Source organism: Ammodytes marinus, assembly GCF_949987685.1.
Source record: "Ammodytes marinus genome assembly, chromosome: 3".
Lineage (NCBI taxonomy): Eukaryota > Metazoa > Chordata > Actinopteri > Uranoscopiformes > Ammodytidae > Ammodytes > Ammodytes marinus.
Genome location: NC_137232.1, coordinates 33,390,185 through 33,415,869, shown reverse-complemented (window position 1 = coordinate 33,415,869; position 25,685 = coordinate 33,390,185). Strand labels below are relative to the sequence as shown.

The 25,685-nt window shown below is 39.8% G+C and overlaps 1 long non-coding RNA gene across 1 annotated transcript; it reads left to right on the top strand.

Moving 5' to 3' along the window:
- Nucleotides 1-1,457: 1,457 nt before the first annotated feature.
- LOC307271247 lies at nt 1,458-25,439 on the top strand. The gene is made up of 4 exons (XR_013845596.1): nt 1,458-1,584; nt 2,124-2,213; nt 22,565-22,653; nt 24,703-25,439. It is a non-coding gene; the product is annotated as an uncharacterized lncRNA (long non-coding RNA).
- The last annotated feature ends 246 nt before the right edge of the window (nt 25,440-25,685 follow it).

Sequence of the window (25,685 nt, the reverse complement as noted above, 5' to 3'; positions counted from 1 at the left end):
TATATAATATTTGCTTGTTTTGCCGTGGCTTAGGCTTTGATTTTCCCGCTTGATGTCGCCGTTTGTAGTTTGTAAACCAGTCCATTAAATCAGAACGAGAGCGCGTCATGCAGTTGTTTTCCTTTTCCTTTTACGCTACAGTCTACCCACAGTTATTGTTATACATGAATGAAACATGGTTTTTCATCTATTCAGTAGTATTAAATAGTTGAAAAGCACTGTAACATGTTTTAAAAAAATTCAAAGTGTGAAGAGGGAATTATTTCAACCAGACAATCTGACCGGAGACAATTAGAATTTTCGGTCCCCGTAATTTTTTTCCGGTCAATGAACGGAAACTCTGGACTGGATGTAGTAGTGAATCCGGGTATTTTTTACATCCTGAATCTCACTAAATGTATTATCTTAAATCTTTTTCTATCATACTAAATAGCAGAGAGGTTACAGTATGGGTATTGGAACGCAGCCTGTGTTTTAAGCTGCGAACACACCGCACTGGCCGCGCGGCGAGATTACATACAAAGTCAATGTACTAGCGAGTGGCCGCGCGTCCACCCAGGAATCGGCGTCCAGCAGCCGGAAAATGGTAGCGCCTTCGATTCACGCGCTTCAATGAGGCGCGGCCAACATATGCGGCGAACGCAGAAGAAAATATTTATCTTTTTGGCGTCGCCACGATAGCCAATCAGCGTTGAGATTGTCCGGTGGCCTGCAAGACGAGGTGGGCGTGTGGAGTGAGGACATTGGGCTTCCAATACATTCTGCAAATATGTGTATTTTGCATCTGTTTAGCTGTTGGTTGTACTCTGGCCAAGGTAGCGCCGGTTAGCATAGGGAAACTACCCAGCTGTGTGCTGTTCCGGAGGATAATATGAACCCAAACTTGACGGCAGTGTCCGTGTGGAATTCCAATATAGTACAGCGAAGCACCGGTGTTGTCCTCCGCCAGACCCGGCACACTTTCACTGTCAGGTAGGCTGATGTCTGCCTTTATTTTTGCCGCTGAGCACACACTGCTGGTGTTAATATGTTTAGTATGTTGCTGAATTGCTGTTAATGTGTGTGTATTTGCGATCGGGATGCGTCTTCATGCTGTTTTAATGTTATTTGTGACATGACTGCCGCTGGTTACACAGTGTAGGCCTACCTACATCTGTATTTTTTGGCACAGCTGGACCATGTTAATTTGAACAAGTGGTCAGAATCACCAAAGAGAAGCATGCTGATTTCCAAACCATAAATCATGACTGGCTGTAGTGGGGAATCTGGAAATGTTTAAGTATCTTCAATGTTTTTCTACCATACTAAATAAATAGTATGGGAATTGGAACGCAGCCTGTGTTTTACTATTCAGCATGTTGAGTGTAGTTCCCCCTCCACACACTAGTGGGCAGCAGCAGGACCATCAGTTTCACTGGAAACAAAGGGACAGGAAGGGGCTGCTACAATGTGGGAGTAAAAAAGTTTGATTAGTGTATTTTTAACCTTTTGAATTTAAAATGTGGATCAAACAACTGTTGATTGCAGTCTGATTTGGCTTCAGCTCATTTGAACTTCTTGTCGGCTCTTACTCATTAGTTTGAGGTAAATAAGATACAATTGTGAAAATTTGTTTTTCACTGGAACCCATAGTGGGACAGTTGGAGCTGAGAATCACTTGTTTACCTCTGAACCATTGTCAGTATCGCTTCTCGGCCTTTTGGCTAAGATCAAGTGTAGTATCTGTTCTTATCAGTTTAATATCTGATACGTCCCCTACCCGGGGACCATATATTAAATTGATTTTTGGAACAGGGAGATGGAATAGGGGCTTGCTCCGTCCACTCCACGCATCGACCCGGTATTGCAGTACCTCCGGGAACGGTGCACCCCCCTATATATGTTAAATGATAAACTGAAAAAGTGTTGTAGTTTCCGGTTGATGTATTACACTACGTTTACGAATAGTTCAGGTTGTCGATTACAGTGATTTGTATAATGTCAAATCTTGTTACAAGCAGAAGTTTTGATTTGAAAAGTTTTGAGATATTGTCAGCAGAATGAACACAAAATAATAAAATGTATACTGACCAACTGAACAAAGTTCACCTCTGAGAGTTTTGTATTATTTCATCTATTTGTAGGGTTGGGAAGAGGAGCTGGAACTCTCCAACCGTGTGGAGCCAGGTCCCTTCCTGTCCCGTGGAACAAGGCAGGAGACAGAACTGGAACATGTGAGTTTTGTTTATAGGCTGTCAATCGTAATGTTTTTTCTTCTCTAATGTTTCATCCGTAACTTTTTAGAACTAGAATTCTTATTGTAGTTTTTCCCCCTTTTCATATTAGGCTTATGGATTTCAAAATTGTCACTTTAAATGTTGGCCGGATACAAAATTACAAAAGAGAGCAATTGTTAATTCTAATTACCACCTTAAAGGTGAAGTAAGCGGTTTATTTATAGTAACATAAGTGTTAAATCGCTCTTTAATCATACAGTAATCACTTACACGATGTGTGCCTTTCATAAAGCCAATCTCATAGTCAGCTGCTCTGCATGTAATAAGCAATTAAACTTTATGTAGTATCCCGAAATTTTATCCAATCGCAAGAGAGAATGCTACAAACCGACACCCGTCCGCACCCGTCTCACTCATGGTCTCACTGCCGGTGCACGCCAGAGCGACACATGGGTGAATGTTTATGCGCCTACAATGGCGGATCAGTCCTTAGAAACGCTGCCGATGAATGTCAGAACGCAGATTGTCCAACCTAAAACTAAGTTACCCGCGCTACTTCATACTGCTCTTGTAGGCTAAATGCTAGAAGAGATTGGTAGTGCTTTGCAACATTTGCAACGTGTTTCTGTCATTCTCTACAAACGTGCCGCTTCTGCAACCCGTCTGTTCTTTTAAATCCGAGATGATTCCAAGTAAACGAGCCGTTGTTATATTGCCGTTTGGTTTAATTCTACCGGCGCTGTGTCACTTTGCCTAGCTTCCCTCCATGCTAGTTGTGTTGTGTACGGAGCGGAGTGAGGAGTCTGTGCTCACTGCGCATGTGCAGAAAATCAGAGAGGGGAGGGGAGGGGGAGGGCTCACTCTGGAAGTCTAAAGCTGGGAACACACCGCACTGGCCCCCTGCGGCAGTTGGCCGTGTGAACGCAGGAGGCTCGCCGCTTGGTCATATTGGGCCATATTAACCGCAGCCGCCACATCGAAGGCGGCGGTTGGCCGCGTGAGCGCAAGAGGCTCGCCGCTTGATCATATTGGGCCATATATTCCTGACGCCGAGATCAGACCCGTCACACTTACGGTGCAACAACAACAACAACATGGTCCAGCTGTGCCAAAACATACAGATGTAGGTACACTGTACAGCGGCAGTCATGTCACAAATATCATTAAAACAGCATGAAGACGCACCCCGATCGCAAATACACACACATTACACATTAACTAGCCGTCTAGTTAGCCTCCGTGCACGCTAACAAAAACAACGGGGCGACATGTCCAAAAATATCCGTTCTCCTCATCGCCAAAAATATGTGGTAACTTCTGCCCAATACAGGCGGGCGGCCGGGTTGTAAATGAAGAATACTGGAGGCGTAGTGACCGTTAATGACTTTATAGGTATGGCACATATTTATTTATTTATTATTATTCTTCCGGACAATTACACATAATACATAATTTTCTCATTGCATATTCATACATATTACTTTGTGTTATCGTTATAAGGGAAGCAGGAGAAGCCAAAGGCTTATCGGGTCCCGCCCCCACTGCCATAAGATACAGATACACAGCTACTACAGTTAGAATTTTTTTTTTTCTTTTTTTTAAGAAGATTCATTCTAAAACACAGATAATTTTAGGTCTCTATTTTCCTCTCTGCCTGTGACAATGCAGATAGTGATATGGCCTTGTCCATTTCTTCTCTAGTAGCCTAAACACATCTGCAAAAGTATTCAAAACAGTCAGTGTGTCTGCTGACCTCGGCTACAGTCCCATAACATGCAGTGTATTTACAAATTCTTCAGTCAGAGAAAGTCTTCCATTTTTGAATCGGGTGTTCTGAACACACAGCTGATAATTAACATTTATCTTGGGGCGACTGTGGCTCAGTTGGTAGAGCAGGTCGGCCGATGATCAAAGGGTTGGAGGTTCGATCCCCGCCCTGCCACCTGTGTCATAGTTGTTGTGTCCTTGGGCAAGACACTTCACCCACCTTGCCTCGTGTGAATGTCGATAGTTAGCCTGCTATCGGTGTATGAATGTGTGTGTGAATGGTAACGTGTAAATGGGAACAGGTCTCCCTTGTAAAAGAGTCTTCGGACTCAATGGGATATACCTGTATAAATAAAGGTTAAAAAAAAAAAAAAAAAAAACATTTATCTTTCATTTGAATTTCAATAGTCACACATTCCATTAGGTTATCAATAGCAGAGCACATTGTATTTACGATTTCAAACCTTATATTGTGACACAAACCAGTTTAAATCCCTTTTGTTCAAAGTCCATGCTATTGCCTTCTTTAATCCAAAAAGTCCATGCTTTTGCCTTCTTTAATCCTCGTCCCTCCGGAATTGATCCAAATCCTCCTCCGTTTTGATTTGCACAATTTTGGCTTCCTCTGGTGTAGCTCCATTCATTTTGATGAAGATTCTTCCATCTCTTGTCCAAGTTTGTTGGACCTGTCCACATTTTTTTAACCCTCTCTTGATAGGCCAGATACGCCTTTCTCTTGGTTAAATTTTCACTCATTCCAATTTGTTCACCTTTAAGCTTCTTGCCTTGACTGAGCAGATTTATCTTATGCTTTTTACTCACAAATTTCAGAATGACAGCACGCTTTTTGGCGAATTTCCCCTTCGGGAGAAGAGAACAGGACTCCACGTTCTCTAGATCCAGATTAATGGCTTTGCTTCTCAGAAACATTGCCACTTGTTTTTCCACCGTTACATTCCCTGTATCGCCCTCTTCTTCTCCATTCCCGGCAGCTGCATACGACCTTGGTTTAATATCCATACCAGTCAGGATCACATCTCTGATTTTTGCTTGTTCTTGTTCATCAATTTTATCTCCAAGCTCTTTCAAGAGCTGATCTTTCTTCACATTGACGGCTTGAAGTTCCTTCAATTCGATCAACAGTGGCTTCAGACCAGCAGCAACTTTCTCTTTGATTTTTACATCAAAACGCCCAATCAATTCGTCCATAATCCCAGCCAGCTCAGCCTTCCGCAGTGCTCGCTCATTCTCCCTCTCACTTTTTATTTCTCTCTTCAAATCTGCCAACATTCCTTTCTTCAAGTCTGCCAACTGTTTTTTAATTTCTTCCGCAAAAACTTTGTCTTCCTCGATTCCCTTATCAGTGGTTTTTCCTTTTTTGGACATCTCTAGAGATTTTCAGAGATTTTTCATATCACGGCATACATCTACTGGTCATAGCAGGAAGTCAAACTCGAACTACGGAAACCCCGAGGAGCTTATATTCATACAAACAGGAGTGCACTTATCTTGTGATGCAAGTTAACGTTACAACAACTGTGAATTATGTTTTTTCTTCTCTAATGTTTCATCCGTAACTTTTTAGCACTAGAATTCTTATTGTAGTTTTTCCCTCTTTTCATATTAGGCTTATGGATTTCAAAATTGTCCCTTTTTAAATGTAAGCCGGATACAAAATTGCAAAAGAGAGGAATTGTTCATTCTAATTACCACCTTTTAAATGTTACTGTTTGCTCCTGAGTTGTACCTTTTTTACTTTTGCATACTCTCCCAACGAGTCAACCAAACCACCATAGTTTCTGCATTTAGATTTAAGTTCTTATATTCAAGATTCAGTTAAGATAGTGAAGTGTTTAATAGGGCTGGCCCGAATGCCATTTTTCAGGCTTCGAATATCCGTTGGTTTTTCCGAGCGAATATTCGTTCCAGAAAAACACACCATCAAAAACAACATAAAAAAAATTCAAATTAAAAAAAACTTTAATGATCCCTATACACTCCCTGGAACCGATTTTGACAGTATCTGCATATTTTGTTGAAGATTTACGCACTCGGAGGTGAAGTAATGGATGTGCTATGACACTTTGATGTAATATCCTCCTAAATGAGCAATACTACTACTACTACTACAATATTTGACCTGATATTACTAACTTTTATATCCAAATATAAAATTATTTGATGACATTATATTGCAGTACTAGTTTCTTGCAAAAAAAAAAAAAAAAAAAAAAAAAACTAAGCTCCGACTACTAATTTAAAGGCCTACTTCACCGGTTTGAATATGAAGGTGTATTGAATTCTGAGATCCTATGTAGTATAAATGTGCAAAAAAAATTGAAATTGGTTCATCCTAGCCTGAGAAAAGGCAGAAAGAGTGTTTTTTTTTAACCCTATATTAATCTTACTGTGACATCACAGTAAGATAAATATAGGGTTAAAAAAAAAAACTTACTTTGTAAATATTACTGTGATTTCTCCTACTGTGACATCACAGTAATATTTACAAAGTAATTTTTTTTTTAACCCTATATTTATCTTACTGTGATGTCACAGTAAGATTAATATAGGGTTAAAAAAAAACTCTTTCTGCCTTTTCTCAGGCTAGGATGAACCAATTTAAAAATTTATTGCACATTTATACTTCATAGGATCTCAGAATTCAATACACCTTCATATTCAAACCGGTGAAGTAGGCCTTTAAGCTGCGAATACTAATTTTCCAAACGAGTATTCGAATATTCGAATAATTCGGGCCAGCCCTAGGCCGTGTCTGAACTGCCATACTAACGTCCTACTCATACTCATTTTGACTTCAATTTGAGTATGTGACGGTTGGGTATGCGAGTTTGGGTATGTGAGAAATTCCCGGATGAGTACTAACTTCCGGGAAGATTTTGGGTATGAATCGATTGTATACTTTTCCTACTCAACCGCCCCACAATGCACTGGGTCAATTCTACCCGCCCAGGAAAATGAAATATTTTCGAGCAAGTTGCTAGGCAACAACATTGTTTGGGGTTGCGTGATCTGACAACTGTACGTGCAGTCATTCATAAACTCTTACAATAGATAAGAGATGAAGATAAATACCTAACAACATTAGAGTTACTAAGTGAAATGAGTGTTGTGAGTCTGATAGTGGAGAGAGATTAGAACAGATCGCTGTTCCACACACCGCGGCTCGTCCAGCTCAACTCACAGACAGCTGAGTGCTGATGAGCCGGACAGAGAGCGTCGGAGGGATCCTCCGCCTCAAAACATAATTATAAAACAAGAGGTCTAAAACACAGATGATGAACACAGGACTGTAAAAATCTAGTTCTATATCTAACCTGTAGAGGGCGGTTATAAGCTTAACAGTGTCTAAACTGCCTGAATCTTATAAGAAGAAGAAGAAATTCTTCATTGCTTGAGTATACTTCAACTGAGAACGTTTAGACCAGGGGTGTCCAAACTTTTTTCACTGAGGGCCACAAACAGAAAAATCTACGAAGGGCCGGGCCACTTTGCAAAAATAACACATTTATCAGGACATGTAGCTGCTCTGATGTTTAGTTTCATAATGTCTTCGTAAATTGTAATCCTTCTTCACGGTAACACTTTCCTTGCACATTAAACAGACACATTTCCCCTCTTGCTTATATGCCAATGATACATCCAGTGTTTTCTGCCTTTGCGTCCAATATCCAGCAGGGTGAAAATAGTATCCAGCCGAGGTCTCGACCCTCCTAGGGGGGTCCGGGGGTATGCCCCCCCGGGAGATTTTTTTTACGTTTTTAAAGTGAAATGCATGAATCTGGTGCACTTTGAGAGGGAAATTAAGTTTTAAGTATTAATTTTGTATGAAAAAAAAATGGAGACACTGTCAGATGAATTAGAAGCTATTGGAGAAGGACATAGATTTTCCATAATAATATTAATTTAAAATAAAATATTATGCAGGGTCCTCTGGGATGGGCTCTTTTTCTTTTATGGGACATATTTCTCTGTAATATAATGAGTGCATTTAAATTATTTAAAAATTAAAAGCGCCATATTACATTATATTTTTAAAATGTGCCACAGGCCAATCAATCAGTGTTTGACACCCCTGCACTAGTGGGTTAACTAAGAAATGCAAAAAAAAAAAAAAAAAAATTTTTTTTTTTTTTTTTTTTAAAGGGCCATATTACATTATATTCTTAAAATCGGCCGCGGGCCAATAAAAAGCGGGCCGCGGGCCGCAGTTGGCCCGCGGGCCGTAGTTTGGACACCCCTGGTTTAGACGCAGCTCGCATACACAATCGATCTTTGAGTAGAGAGTATGCATGAGTATGTAGGATGTAGGACGCTAGTATGGCAGTTCAGACACGGCCCTAGTGTTTAAAAGCAGGATCATTGAGGCTGCAGTTTGAACAGTTTTTACCATTCAGCATGTTGAGTGTAGTTCCCCCTCCGGACACTAGGAGGCAGCAGCAGGACAGGCGGTTTCCCTGGAAACAAAGGGACAGGAAGTGGCTGCTGCAATGTGTGAGAGGAAAGTTTGATTTGAGTGTTTTTATTATTTCCACTGAATTTAAAATGTGGATCAAACAACTGTTGATAGCTTGGTGAACTAGCTTTGGCTCATTATTACTTTCTGTTGGGCTTTTACTAATTTCTTGGAGGTAAAATAGATACAACTGGTGATTCTAGGTTAGCTTCTGATGTGGAAGAAGGAGCAGCATTGCATTATGGGATATACAACCCTTATTTCTTCAGTAAAATGTAACTAAATATGTGGTTGCCTTATTACAAGAAAACAGTGTAATATATATATATAAAATCCTTTCATATTGCCCCCTGCCTACGGTGTGTGGTTTGGGTGATTTGTTTATAGTCATCACCAGCAGTTAACTGGGTCTGTCTGTGAAAGACTCTGGTGACTGAGATGAGTACAACTCATACTTACCTGGCAGGGGAGACACCATGATCAAGAAGGTGGTTCACCCAAGGCACACTTCCAGCCCCAAAGTATATCATGACAGCCATAAGAAGAAGCCTTTTCCAGTTTATCTGGGGAGCACAGCAAGAGAGAACTAAAAGAGAAATAATGTACAGGCCACTACAAAAAGGGGGAAAAAATGTCCCCGAGCTGGCAAGTAAAATGGAAGCTCTATTTTTGACTCCCATATTGAATGCAGTACTTAATGAAAGAAAGAGGAGCCTATGGCGTAATTTTGCTATGTTCTGGGTTGGTCACCAAGTGCTAAGAACAGTGGGGCTAAGACCTTCTTTAAAGACACCTCATGCTGAGGAAAGGCCAGTGTTGTATGAAAGGGTAATAACTTTTGTTAAATCTGGAAACTTGAAAAATGTTGGTCAAGTGAACAGAATTTTTATAGAAAAGTGTTTAAGTCCTGAAAGATACAAACTGGTGACTGTTGGTACGCTAGTGGAAGACAACTGCCTCAAAGTTTGGAAAAATGTTAACTCTCCCTTTTTATTGAATGAATACAAAGATCTAGCTTGGCAAATAGTACATAAATGTCTACCAACGAGAGAGTTTTTAAAGAGAAGAGGGTCTTCTAGGAATGCAAAATGTCCAAATATAGGTTGTAATATGGACGAAAATGTATCGCATTTATTCTGGTCATGTAAATTGTCTAGGAAGATTTGGGGCTTATTAAAGCCATGGCTAAATGATCTATATAGAATCCCCACAGAGTCAGATATTTTATATGGTGATGTAAAAAATAATGATTGTAAAAAAGGGGAAAGATGGTGGGCCGTGATCAATTGTGTCAAAGAAGCAATATGGAGAAGTAGAAACCTGATGGTTTTTAAGAATTTTTCAATGTCAGCCGAATCGGTTGTTAACTTAAGTATAACTTTGTTACGTGACTATGTTTTAAGAGATAAGAAAAAATATGAAATTATTGAATGTAATGAACTCTGGAAGTTAGGGAACTCTGAAATATGTAAAAAAGTAATAGAAACAGCCTGGCTGTAACAACTTGTTGATGTTATGTTGTAATGTATCTAATTGTATGTAATTGTTGAAATTATTAATGTAACCCTTTAAAGGGGTAAACTTGAAGATGTTTACCTTGAAACAATGTTGTAAAATGTATTTATCTGCCAGACTTCAATAAACGCCTAAAAATTGAAAAATTGAAAATTGGTTCACCCAAGGCGAGGCTCAGCCATTGCACTCCGGTTGAGCTGACCTTTGCGAATTTCACAAATGTTGAAATCTCGACTGCATAATTTGTGGTAGTGGGGGACTGCGTTCGCGCTCTCCCCTGATAATCTGTTAAAAGAAAATTATCCTAGGAACTGAAGCAATGCTAGATAATACAATCTACGTGATATATCTTGTCACTTTCCACTGACATGTTTAAACCATGGCAGCTATTTGGTGATGACATTTGCACATTTTAACTGATCAATACGACCCTTATCTCATTTAATATTGTGAATACTTAAAAAGAAACGTATTTCATAGCTAAAGTACCCTTGTCCCTGTCTGTGTTACATTATCAAATATTTTATTACTTAAGTTTTTATTATTAATGATTTATCTTACTGTATGAACTGCATTTTTTATTTTGCAGCTGGTTGAGTTTATCGGAACTAATAAGGATTTGAAGTAAACACTGATATAGACATGAGTTTGTGATGCCCAGTGTACACATACAAGCATATATTTTTGTATATAGATATACAATCAATTGCTCGTTTATAATGTACAACTAGATTGAACTAATAGTCTAATACAATAGTCCAGCATTCATGACGGTTATAATGTTCAGTTTTCGTTCTAGCATATTAAGTAAGGTGTTGATTTAACTACAGTATTGTTTGGAGTAGGGCTGCACGATTTTGAAAAAATATCTAATTGTGATTATTTGGTCTCAATTATAATTTTCGGTATTTAAAGGACAAAGATGTTTTCTTAAGTCAGTAGAATATGATGTGTAAATAGGACATCCGTTCAGCACCACAATACTAGATTTAAATGCCACAGACATTTCCACGTTAATGAATATTGTGACCCCTGCCAATTTAAAATGGCCATGGGTCCTATTACAATTACAGTTTAATTTTGATTAATTTTGCAGCCCTGATTTTGAAGCTGCAGTTTGTGCTGAACTGTGTTTTACTATTGAGCTTGTTAAATGTAGTCCCCCCTCTGTAATAGGGGGCAGCAGCAGGAAAGGCAATCTCCCTGGAAACAAAGGGGAGTGGCTGCTGCAATGATAGAGAGAAAAAGGGTTATTGTCTGGGTTTTTATTAATACCTTTTTTAATTTAAAATGTGGATCAAATAACTGGTGATGGCTGTTTAAATTATCTTCGGCTCAGTTGTACTTGCTGTTGGGCTGATGCTCATGTGTTGGAGGTAAAATAGATACAGCTGGTGATTCTAGGTTAGCTTCTGATGTGGAGGAAGGAGCAGCATTGCATTATGGGAAATATAACCATACTTTCTCCAGTAAAATGCAACTAAATCTTTGCCCGCCTTAGTGCAAAACAGTGTAATATATACATACATAAATATAAAATCCTTTCAGATTGCCCCATGCCTAAATTGTGTCATTTTAGCGATGTTTATATAGTCATCACCAGCAGTTAACTGGGTCTGTCTGTGAAAGACTCTGGTGACTGAAATGTGTACAACTCATACTTACCTGGCAGGGGAGACACCATGATCAAGAAGGTGGTTCACCCAAGGCGAGGCTCAGCCATTGCACTCCGGTTGAGCTGACCTTTGCGAATTTCACAAATGTTGAAATCTCGACTGCATAATTTGTGGTAGTGGGGGACTGCGTTCGCGCTCTCCCCTGATAACTATGTTGAAAGAAAAAAACATAAATTGTGGTGGTATATGGAAGTTGTCACATGCTCTGAAGTGTGATCAATCTTATAAATTCTTTATAGGTTCCTAAAGGCTATTTTGTCTAACCTTAAACATAACTTTATTATCTCAGTGTGGCATTATGAATATCACTTAAATATTTATTTGACTAGAGATTATTCCACTTCTACGCTCCTTATTTTTCTTGTGTGTTTGCTGTATACGACTGTCTGCTTATAACCAATTGCTCGTAGTGGGATTAATAAAGGTTTTTAAATTTGAAGTTCATATTTCACAGAATGTATGTGTGTTTGACACGCTAAAATACAGGGTTTGTCCCTTATTGAAAAAAACTCTCGCTCTCTAGACTAGACATATTTACACTGACTGCCTTTGTCTATTGTTTTTATTGTATGTCTTTATAATTATACCTTGAGTCTAATGATAAGTAAGTTAAGTTTATTTATACAGCACCTTTGACATATGAAATCACAAAGTGCTTAACAAAAAAATGCATGAATTATGCTTTAATGGCAGTGAGTTGAAAAAATGCTGTTTGAATGGGTGTTAATGGACGTTTTATGGACCTTAGCAGTCTGAATGTAACTCTTGTTTGTATACAGTGTATTTTAGCCTTACTGTAAGAGCTGAGCTGGAAATAACATTATCATGTAAAAATACACTCTCTTACCAGATTTCATGCCATTTGCATGAAAACAGCCAAAATTATAAAAAAAAAAAAAAAATTAAATGTCCGTAAAATGGACCAACAGGACCAGAGGGTTAAAATGATAGTTTAGTAGGCCAATATACAGGCCTTCATCTAGTATGGTTCGCAGTTACAACCTGTACAATTGGTGAGTAGGCAGCCGTGAAGCACAATGAAAACTAAAACAATCTGATAAGAGCTTTGGGGTGTAAAGGGGACCTTTAACCAAAATATAGTTTTACACCTTAATTATTTCATTTTCTGCTTTAGTCTATTTGTTGCTAAATATATCTTGTTAAGGCTATTGTTTAGGTTAAAACATTGAAACTAGAAATTATTGAGTTTCACATACTACAAATGTTTAGTCTAGGCGGGCCAACCTACAATAGACGCACGTGATAGGCCTACAGTGAAGTGAATGTAGCTCTGCAGAGGCACCGACACTGTAGTGAGTATGTCCGGGAACTACCTTCTCTACTCAGACTATGGAGCGTCAGTACACTCATGGTTCTCTTCAAATCGCATAAATCTTTCGCCTTTTACTAAAGATTTCCGTGGGGAGGACCAACATGAGTTCAATCAAATTTTTTGATGCCCTGCTTCGGCGGGGCTTCCTGAAGTGTCAAAGTAAATTTAAACACTAATAATCATAATGTTGATGCACCATGTCAATGTTACAAATATTGCGACAATATTATGACCTTACTGATACTGTTGCTGTCGAATGCAGAATTGATCAACTTCTTTTATTATTATTCTTCAATGTTGTTGTTATTGTATCAACGTTACAGTGCGTGCAAACACAAAATACAAGTCGAGTAAACAGAAACCACCTTTAACAATTATAGTTTAGTAGGCCAATATACAGGCCTACATTTAGTGTCTTTGGTAGTTACAACCTGTACAATTGGTGAGTAAGCACCAGTGAAGCACAGTGACCAATAAAACAACCTGATAAGAGCTTTGGGGTGTTCCATCATGAGGGGAATTTCAATCTAAATCTAGTTTTACACCTACATTATTTCAGTGTGTGCTTAGGCCTATTTGTTACATGTTGCTAAATGTATCTTGTTAGTAATATCGTTCAGGTTATTACATTGAAAATACTATTATTGAGTACATACTACAAATGTTCAGTGTAGGCGGGCCTACATATATAAGACGTATGTGATAGGCCTACAGTAAAGTGAATGTAGCTCTGCAGTAGTACCGTCACTGGAGTGAGTGTGTCCGGGAATCATCACCTCTACTCAGACTGCAATCGAGCAGTACACTCATGGTTCTCTTCAGATCGCATAAATCTTTCGCCTTTTACTAAAGATTTCCGTGGGGAGGACCAATATGAGTTCAATCAAATTTTTTGATGCCCTGCCTCGGCGGGGCTTCCTGTATTGTGAAAGAAAATCTAATCACGAATTAGATGTAATAAAATGTTTTAGCACTACATTAATATCAATATTACAAATATTGCTACCATTATGATGACCTTACTGATACCGTGGCTGTCAAATGCAGAATGTATAAACTTTTTTTATTATTATTCTTCAATGTTTTTGTTGTTGTATCGACGTTACATTGAATCTAGAAACTATTGAGTTTCACGAATGCTACTACAATTGTTCAGTGTAGGCGGGCCTATCTACATTAGACAAGCTTGATATTTCATTTCATTTTCCTTTATTTATTCTCGAAAGATCAATTGAGGGTTACCCTCTTTTACAATGACGTTGAGACAGATACACAATATACAATGAGAATACACAACAAGCTTACAAAGAGACAACAACAATTAAAACATTCAGATCAATTGAATAAAACAGAACAATAGCCTAATTAAAACAGTTACAAGTGGAGTGGGGCTGATTCAAAATAATAACTTTAAATTGGTTAACAGTTATGAGTGTATTTATATTAATTTGATGTTGTAGGCTGTTCCAGGAGTCAGGGGCACTGTGGCTAAAAGCAGTTTTACCAAGGTCAGACCAAGGTTCAATTTGAGATCCATTATTTGTATGAATATTAAGATCATTAAAATGTATAGTTCTTGCTCTGGAGAAACACATATATTTTGTTTTGTCTGTATTAAGAACAAGCCTGAGGTCCACTAGACAGTCCTGCAGGGTGTTAAAAGAGCTCTGAAGGTTCTGAACAGATTGATGGACCGAATCAGAAATGCAATACAGTACAGTGTCGTCAGCATACAAATGGGCTTGACAGTTTTGTAGCGATGAAATAATGTTATTGATGTAAATTGTGAATAGGACTGGACCTAAAATTGAGCCCAAGATAGGTGTACAGTGACGTGAATGTAGCTCTGCAGTGGCACCGAGACTGTTGTGAATGTGTCCTGGAGCCACTTATTCTACTCAGACTGCAACAGAGCAGTACACTCATGGTTCTCTTCAGATTGCATAAATCTTTCGCCTTTTACTAAAGATTTCCGTGGGGAGGACCAGCATGAGTTCAATCAAATTTTTTGATGCCCTGCTTCGGCGGGGCTTCTTAATGTGTTAACATAAAACTGCCAAAATATCTTTGTAAGTTTATCCATCACGATTTAATTCTGTGCCAAAATGTATCAACAATGCTGACATATTTTCTAATTTCCTCAAATAATGTTATTTTGTTCACAAGCTATTTCTGTATGTGCAACAAAAAAAACTCGTGGCAATAGTATATTTCTGATACACGGCTATCGCAGTCCAGCCTAAACCCCGCCCTACCAGTAAGGGTAGGGTCGGCGGTGGAAACACCACCGAGATTCTTAAAAGTGAACTGTCCCGCTCTGAGCCGCTCCGACCCGACCCGCTCTACTTGGTGGAAACGAGGCAAAAGTATCTTGCAAAGACTACAATACAACCATTTTAAGCAGAATAACAAATCTAGGAAATACCTCCTTTAAATATTTCCTCTAATGTTTCATCTGTACATTTTTAGCACTAGAATTCTTATTGTAGTTTTCCCCCCTTTTCATATTAGGCTTATGAATTTCAAAATTGTCACTTTAAAGGTGCTGTAAAGCCCCTATCTCACTGGGCTGCGACAGTTTGCGACAAGTTGGAGACACAAAATATGCGAATTAGCGACAATTTTCACTTGCAGTCTCACTGAGTTGGTTCCTCACGACACGTTTGCGAATGTCCTGCCCAACACTTGCCAGGAGGTCGCATTTATGTCTCGCGAACGTCTGGCGAGCGTCGCACGAACGGAATGTCAGTCTCATTTTTGTCTCAAATCAGTCACAATTTAGTTTCATATGTCGCCAACCCCTTGCAAAGTTGTCTGACATTGCTCACACTTTCTGACTCGCGGAAACTAAATTGAGACGGGTTTGCAACGCGTTTGAGACACATGCGACCACTCTGAGACTATTTTGAGACTAGATTTGTCGCACACTTTTTTTGAACATGTTCAAAATTCATGCGACAGGACTGCGCGGCTCTGCGACTCATGCGAGGAAATTGAGACCTCCGTGAACGTTTGGAGACAGTTTAGAGACTCCCTCGCGACTGCAGTCTCCAATTTGTCGCAAACAGTCGCAGCCCAGTGAGATAGGGGCTTAAGCGGGATGGTTATTTTAGCTAACTTCCTGTCAGTTACTGCAGTTAGCAGTCCCCTTGCTCGTCCCTACGTCACCACATTAATGCACTGCGGTCTTCAAGCAGCGAGTTAGCATCATCTCAGATCCATAAGTGTGATAAAAACATGATAAAAAACATCAAAACAGACATTGGGAAGGATTTATTACCTGCTCCGCCATTGTAGGCGCATAAACATTAACCCATCTGTCGCTCTGGCGTGCACCGGCAGTGAGACCATGAGTGAGACGGGTGTCGGTTTGTAGCGTTCTCTCTTGTGATTGGATAATAATTTCGGGATCCACCGAAAAGTTTATTAGCCGATTACATGCAGAGCAGCTGACTGAGAAATCGGCTTTATGAAACGCGCACATTATGAAAGTGATCACTGTATGAATAAAGAGCGATTTAATACTTATATTAACATAAATAAACCGCTTACTTCACCTTTAAATGTAAGCCACATACAAAATTCCAAAAGAGAGCAATTGTTAATTCTTATTACCACCTTAAATTTTACTGTTTGCTCCTGAGTTGCACCTTTCTACTTTTGCACACTCCCCCAACAAGTCAACGAAACCACCAGAGTTTCTGCACTTAGATTTAAGTTCTTATTTTCAAGATTCAGTTATAATAGTGAGGTGTTTAAAATCAGGATCATTGAGGCTGCAGTTTGAACTGTTTTACTATTCAGCATGTTGAATGTAGTTCCCCCTCCGGACACTAGGGGGCAGCAGCAGGACAGTCAGTTTCCCTGGAAACAAAGGGACAGGAAGTGGATGCTGCAATGTGAGAGAGAAAAAGTGTGTTTGTGTGTTTTTAAGTTTTTGACTAAATTTGAAATGTGGATCAAACGACTGTTGATAGCAGTTTGATTTAGCTGCGGCTCATTTGAACTTGCTGTTCGGCTGATACTCCTTTCTTGGAGGTAAAACGGATTCAACTGGTGATCCTAGGTTAGCTATTGTTATGGAGGAAGGAGCAGCATTGCATTATGGGAAATGCAACCCTTATTTCTTCAGTAAAATGTAACTAAATCTTTGTTTGCCCTCTTAGAAAACAGTGTAATATATATATAAAATCCTTTCATATTGTCCCCTGCCTACGGTGTGTGGTTTGGGTGATTTGTTTATAGTCATCACCAGCAGTTAACTGGGTCTGTCTGTGAAAGACTCTGGTGACTGAGATGTGTACAACTCATACTTACCTGGCAGGGGAGACACCATGATCAAGAAGGTGGTTCACCCAAGGCGAGGCTCAGCCATTGCACTCCGGTTGAGCTGACCTTTGCGAATTTCACAAATGTTGAAATCTCGACTGCATAATTTGTGGTAGTGGGGGACTGCGTTCGCGCTCTCCCCTGATAATCTGTTAAAAGTAAAAGAAAATTATCCTAGGAACTGAAGCAATGCTAGATAATACAATCTACGTAATATATCTTGTCACTTTCCACTGACATGTTTAAACCATGGCAGCTATTTGGTGATGACATTTGCACATTTTAACTGATCAATACGACCCTTATTATCTCATTTAATATTGTGAATACTTAAAAAGAAACGTATTTCATAGCTAAAGTACCCTTGTCCCTGTCTGTGTTACATTATCAAATATTTTATTACTTAAGTTTTTATTATTAATGATTTATCTTACTGTATGAACTGCATTTTTTATTTTGCAGCTGGTTGAGTTTATCAGAACTAATAAGGATTTGAAGTAAACACTGATATAGACATGAGTTTGTAATGCCCAGTTTACACATAAAAGCATATATTTTTGTATATAGATATACAATCAATTGCTCGTTTATAATGTACAACTAGTTTGAACTAATAGTCTAATACAATAGTCCAGCATTCATGACGGTTATAATGTTCAGTTTTCGGCCATGTCTTCTTGCCCTATCACATCAAGACCTCTCCGACCGCGACCTCGTCCCCTTCCTCTGCCCCCATTTATTTATCTCAGTGTTGCCAACTCGAAGCGATTTTGTCGCTATATTTAGTGACTTTTCAGCCCCCCTGGCGACTTTTTTTTTTCAAAACAGCGACAAGCGACAAATCTAGCTTTTTTTTCTGGTGTTATTGGTGACTTTTTTCGCCAAAGCAAGTATCACCTCTTCTCAACGAGCAGCGGGAGCACTGACACGCAGCCCGCTCCTCGCACAGCAGCCCCGAGCAGCCCCTCCCAGCTGCGGTCAGAGCGGAGCATAGGAGATACACACACACCTCTCCGCTCTGTTACAATTAGTTTGCTATCTTGCCTGGCTGTTACAGCTACTTTTGTTAGGCCTACCAGCACACTGATTTTAAGCTAACATACGTGGTCTGTCTGTGATTAAAATGTAGATGCTCAATATGTAGCCTACGTTTGTAGTTATCATTACTAATGTTTAATCACCTCGGAATCGGACATGGTGTTTGTCTCCTGTCAATGTAACTGAATTCACATGAACGTGCATAGCTGTCGTTCGGAGGGAGGAACTACAGCAGGTAGAGCGTTGGGAAAACAGCCGTTGGGATCCCAACGGCTGAAACTCTCAACTGCAGCTTTAAAGGACAAAGATGTTTTCTTAAGTCAGTAGAATATGATGTGTAAATAGGACATCCGTTCAGCACCACAATACTTGAATTAAATGCCACAGACATTTCCACGTTAATGAATATTGTGACCCCTGCCAATTTAAAATGGCCATGGGTCCTATTACAATTACAGTTTAATTTTGATTAATTTTGCAGCCCTGATTTTGAAGCTGCAGTTTGTGCTGAACTGTGTTTTACTATTGAGCTTGTTAAATGTAGTTCCCCCTCCGTAATAGGGGGCAGCAGCAGGAAAGGCAATCTCCCTGGAAACAAAGGGGAAGGAAGTGGCTGCTGCAATGATAGAGAGAAAAAGGGTTATTGTCTGGGTTTTTATTAATACCTTTTTTAATTTAAAATGTGGATCAAATAACTGGTGATAGCTGTTTAAATTATCTTCGGCTCAGTTGTACTTGCTGTTGGGCTGATGCTCATGTGTTGGAGGTAAAATAGATACAGCTGGTGATTCTAGGTTAGCTTCTGATGTGGAGGAAGGAGCAGCATTGCATTATGGGAAATATAACCATACTTTCTCCAGTAAAATGTAACTAAATCTTTGTCCGTCTTTATTACAAAACAGTGTAATATATACATACATAAATATAAAATCCTTTCAGATTGCCCCCTGCCTAAATTGTGTAATTTTAGCGATGTTTATATAGTCATCACCAGCAGTTAACTGGGTCTCTCTGTGAAAGACTGTGGTGACTGAGATGTGTACAACTCATACTTACCTGGCAGGGGAGACACCATGATCAAGAAGGTGGTTCACCCAAGGCGAGGCTCAGCCATTGCACTCCGGTTGAGCTGACCTTTGCGAATTTCACAAATGTTGAAATCTCGACTGCATAATTTGTGGTAGTGGGGGACTGCGTTCGCGCTCTCCCCTGATAACTTGTGAAAAGAAAAAAAATCATATTAGGGACCGGAGCAGTAGTTGAAAATACAACCTAAGTGATATTAAATCTTCTAACCGTTCTCATGAATTCATTAAAGAGGACCTATTATACTACTTTTCTGGTCTTAATTTCTTGTTTTACACTGCTATAGAGCAACCTGACACGAATCACATCACAAAAAACTATGTAGATTTTCGGGAAGCTCTTTCTCTTATTTTGGCGATCCAGCACGTCCTGTCAACACTTGAGTGTGTGTGCTTCGGCAATCTCCGCTCCCTCCGCCTGTGCATCGGCCATCTCCGCTACCCCCCCCCCCCCCCCCTCTTGCAAACCCCACTCTGTTGTGATTGGTTACCTTCCTTCCGGAACACTTTCAGTGGCGGGAAGCGCGAGCATGGACCTATACGGGCGCGAGGCAGACGCGAACAGGGAAGTGACAGCATTACCATACATGGAAACATCCGCGTGGTCACGTCACAAATTTTTATGCGACGTCACGAATTATGAAAGGGTAGACCGCTTTGAAGACGTGACTTCTCGACTGACTAGAATAGTGTTTAGTGCTCTGCACAGACACCCCAGACGGTCAGCAGGGAATACGTCGAAATGCATGTAAGTCATTATTTGATAATTTAGTATGGTTAAGCATGACTATGAATCATCATAACAACGTTTATAGGTCATAAAAGTCAAAAAGCATCATAGGTCCTCTTTAACAAACAAGTAATGATTTGGTCATGTAGGACATTTTAATATTTATATCTTGTATTTCTACACTCATAAAAATAACTTTATTTCAGCAGTGGAAGATATTAACAAAAGTAAAACTACCCTAGTCGGAGTTAAGTCAATAATTATAATGTTTGCATCAGAATATCTGAGGAGCATTTTTATTTTGTAGCCGGTCGAGTCAATTAATTTGAACAACTTTGTCAGAATCTCCAAAGAAGCTGATTTCCAAACCAAAAATCCATTGCTGGACGTGGTAGGGAATCTGGGTATTTTTAAGCATCTTCAATCTTTTTCTAATAGCAGGGAAGTATGAAGATTGTAACGCAGCCTGTGTTGAGTGTAGTTCCCCCTCCGGACACTAGGGGCAGCAGCAGGACAGGAAGTTTCCTTGTAAACAAAGGGTCAGGAAGGGGCTGCTACAGTGTGAGAGAGAAAAAGTTTGATTTGTGTATTTTTAACCTTTCTTCTGAATGTAAAATGTTGATCAAACTGTTGCTTGCAATCGGAATGCAATCAATCTTGCTGTTGAGCTGGTACTCATTTGTTGGACTGTTAAAAGTTGTTTTTTCACTGAAACCCCGAGTGGGACAGTTGGCGCAGAGAATGACCTGTTTACTTAGGAACTATTGCAGGTATCGCTTCTCGGCCTTTTGGCTAAGATCAAGTGTAGTATCTGTTCTTATCAGTTTAATATCTGATACGTCCCCTACCCGGGGACCATATATTAAATTGATTTTTGGAACAGGGAGATGGAATAGGGGCTTGCTCCGTCCACTCCACGCATCGACCTGGTATTGCAGTACCTCCGGGAACGGTGCACCCCCCTCTATATGTTAATATAAAATAATACTAATAAATCAAGTTTGCTAGGTTGTTGTGGGAACATGTAGTGGTAGTAGGGAACCGTTCCATATAAACAATTCCATCAGTAATATTTATTTATATATAAAAATGTATAAGATGCCTTTGCTTATTATACCTATCTACCCTTATTACACATTTTATGATGTAGGCACTTCTACATTTTTTGATGCCCTGCTTGACGGGGCTTCCTAATTTGTTTAAAAAAAATATATCATTATCATACGAAAATTAGATATAATGTCGGTATCTTGATGGGGATATGGTGTATATCAGTTTAACATGATTTCAGTGTAGTGCTACATAAATGATTGCTGTATCCTTTGCATGATGTTGATTGTAGAATGTATCATCTTATTATTTTTTCTTCTTAAATGTCACATTGTTGTATACAACGTTACAGTGCGTGCAACCACAAAATATAAGTTGTGTTAACAGAAAGCAACTTAAAAAATGATAGTGTAGTTGGCCTATATACCATGGACTTATATCTAGTACTTTCTCCCAGTCACAACCTGTAAGATTGGTGAGTAGGCACCACTGAAGCACAGTGACTACTAAAACAATCTGATAAGAGCTTTGGGGTGTTCCATCTTGAGAGAACCTTTAATCAAAATGTAGTTTTACACCTTAATTATTTCAGTTTGTGCTTAGGCCTTTATGTTGCATGTTGCTAAATGTATCAGGTAAATCTATTGTTTAGGTTAAAACATTGAAACTAGAAATGATTGAGTTTCACATAGGCTAAGTACTACAAATGTTCAGTGTAGGCGGGCCTACCTACAATAGACGCACGTGATAGGCCTACAGCACTACAGTGAAGTGAATGTAGCTCTGCAGAGGCACCGTCACTGTAGTGAGTGTGTCCGGGAACCAGTTCCTCTACTCTGACTGCAATAGAGCAGTACACTCATGGTTCTCTTCAGATCGCATAAATCTTTCGCCTTTTACTAAAGATTTCCGTGGGGAGGACCAACATGAGTTCAATCTAATTTTTTGATGCCCTGCTTTGGCGGGGCTTCCTGAATTGTTAAAGTAAATTTTAATCATGAATGAATTAAACGTTGAAGCACTTATTGCATTGCAGTACCTCCGGGAACGGTGCACCCCCCTCTATATGTTGAATGATAAACTGAACAAGACTACTAAGTGTTGTAGTTTTGGGTTGATGTGTTACAGTATGTTTGGATAAATTGAAGTTAGTTTAAATGTTACAAATGAATAGTTCAGGTTGTTGATTACAGTGATATGTATAATTTATTATCTCGTTACAAGCAGAAGTTTCGATTTTAGAAGTTTGGAGATATTGTCAGCAGAATGAACACAAAGTAATAAAATGTATACTGACAAATTGAACAAAATTCACTTCTGAGAGTGTTTGTATTATTTCATCTATTTTTAGGAAGAGGATAAGGAGCCGGAACTCTCCAACCATCTGGAGCCAGCCCCCTCCTGTCCTGTGGAACAATGCGGGAGATAAAAGTGGAGCATGTGAGTTTTGTTTACAGAGGGTCAACTGTAGCTTTTTCCTCTTCCCAATTCTTGTCTTCAGTACAGAGAGCTACACAGTGGTGAAATGCTCAGCAGAGTAGTTCCTCCTCCGGACACTAGGTGACGGCAGCAGTACAGTTTCCCTGGAAACAAAGGGAAAGGAAGTTGTGACAAAGTGTTATTTGTGGGTTTTTATTATTTTCTATGAATTTAAAATGTGGAAAAACAACAAAGTGATAGTGGTTTTAATTATCTTCGGCTCTTGGGAACTTGCTGTTGGGCAGATATTCATGTGTTGGAGGTAAATCAGATACAGCTGGTGACTCAGGTTAGATTTGATGTGATGGAAGAGCAGCATTGCATGATGGGAAGTAGAACCCTCATTTCTCCAGTAAAAGTATCTAAATCTGTGTCTGCGTTAATACAAAATAATGTATTAATACTATTGCATATTTTCACCTCCACACAGTGTATCATTTGTGTGTGTTTGTATAGTCAGCGCCATCAGTTAGCGTAGTCTGTCTGTGAAATATTCTGGGGTCTCAGATGTGTACAACTCATACTTACCTGGCAGGGGAGACACCATGATCAAGAAGGTGGTTCACCCAGGGCGAGGCTCAGCCATTGCACTCCGGTTGAGCTGACCTTTGCGAATTCCCCAAATGTGGGAATCTCGACTGCATAATTTCTGGTAGTGGGGGACTGCGTTCGCGCTCTCCCCTGATAATTTGTGAAAAGAAAGTGAAGCAGTGGTCCTCGAAGCAGAAAATTGGATGTTTACTGTCTTTCTGGGACAGTGTTATCCATAGGGCTGGGTATCGTCAAGGACTTCGCGGTACGATACGTATCACGATACGATACATCACTATATATCGCGATATTCCATAAACAAGTTTCCTTGGTTTTTATCATGTTTTATCCGGTTTTATCACACTTATGGATCCGAGATTATGCTAGATAACTTGCTGCTTGAAGACCGCAATGCATTAATGTGGTGACGTAGGGACGAGGGAGGGGACTGCTAACTGCAGTAAGTGGCAGGAAGTTAGCTAAAAGAACCATTCCGCTTACAGCTTCTTTAAGATTCACTGTCACAAAAGCACACTGATGTGTTTTCATTTTCATTGTGTCCTGTACAGTTAGTACAAGAGTGAATTGGATTTGTTATTTTGATGTTATGGCAGCTGCAGCAGTGTTTGATAATTTGCCAAAACCAAAAAAAAGGAAGAAAAATAGTAAAGGAAGTTGTGAATAAAATAGTTTTGACTTCATTTGTCTGTGCAATTATCACTATATTGTGCTGTTATGTTTGACAAGGCAACTTGTTTATGGAATATCGCAATATATCGTGATATATCAAGATACGCAATATATAGTGATGTATCGTATCGTGATACGTATCGTACCGCGAAGTCCTTGACGATACCCAGCCCTATGGATAACACTGTCCCAGAAAGACAGTAAACATCCAATTTTCTGCTTCGAGGACCACTGCTTGACGATACCCAGCCCTAGTTTGAATCTGACCCGTGGTTGTTTTCTGCATTTCATTCCCTCTCTGCCCCATTTCATATCTGCACTCTCTGCACTGTCAATAAAGCCTTGAAAAAAAAAATGATAAAAAAAATATTGATTTTTAACCGATACTGATATCGCGAAACTAAGTATCGCGATATATCGATATTTCGATTTTTTTGACACAGCCAGAGTTATCCAACGTGCCTAGTGTTACAAGCATTCACCAGTAAGTTTAAATTTTTCTCCTGCTCATGTGTAGTGGTTTCAGACAGCAGGCAGAGTTCACTCTTTCCTCTTACAGTGTGAGATACTGATGTATTACATTTACTGACAAAAGATGGGAAAGATCTTGTTAAACCTCCTACGAGGAACTTTAAAATGTGTATGAAACTGTCTGTTTTCCTCTGATCAAAAATGACCTGTAACGCCAAACGAGATCATCAGTCAAATGAATGATATTTTATAATCTGATTGTCCACAGCAACTTTTATTTCAGCTGTTTTTTACATCTATCTGGAACTCTCCCTTCAGGCTGGTGCTGGCTGTCTGCACACGGAGGAAGGACTCCTGGGCTCCCAACGTGATCCTCCTGACGAAGTGGCAGAGATCTTCTTTGCTGACGTAGATTTCAACCATCTCCGCGTCAGTCAATGAGGCAAACTTGGTCTGGTTTCCTGCACGTATGGCCTGGATGAGCAGCGCCATGTCATCCTTGTTGTAGGAAAATACGGCAGCAGAGAGCGCAGACTTGAAGAGTGCTTCGACTTGAAGAGTGCGTACTTGGGATGGTGGTCTGTCCGGACGGCCGCATCAAAGAGCTTTATCCAGTGGAAGATGTCCAGCCGCACCATCATTCCACTCTTGGCCCATTCGCTGAACAGATGCTCCAAAGAGGAGACACCGTGCACCCTGCAGCAGCCACGGTCCACGTACATCAGTTCAGGAGCGTCCTCTCCTGCTCTGCTGTAGCGCTCCATGAGGCCGTCAGCCATGGGCTTTAGACATGTCAGTGACTCTTCGCAGGTGAAGACAGACATGAGCACCTGCCCCAGCCCGTTGGCCACGTTGGTGCACCACTCTAAACAACAATAAGTAAAAGAACTAAAAAAAATTAAATATACATCATAGAATATAAAGCTTATATATACAAAACGAATGATTGTGTCTGTCAAATATTAATATATACAATATATACAAAGAGCCCAGTGTCAGAGCACTCGAGCACTGCTCTAAGGGGCCTGGGACTGAGAGGCCAAAAGCTCGTCCACTGCCACATGGAAGTCTGTGATATATTCAAAGGTCTTTCCAGTGAGGCCTTTTGACGTGGATAATTTGGAATGCTGACAGTATGTTTTTTTCCGGTATTTGATGTGTCCTTGAGTGGACTGGCCACAAAGTGCGCACGCGTGCATTTGGACTGTGCTCTGGGGCCGTGTACCGCTCAGCTCTGTTTTTTTCCTCTTGTACAGAGTAGATCTGGCTGGGGAGCTGCTTGCTGAAAGCGGTTGTGGCAG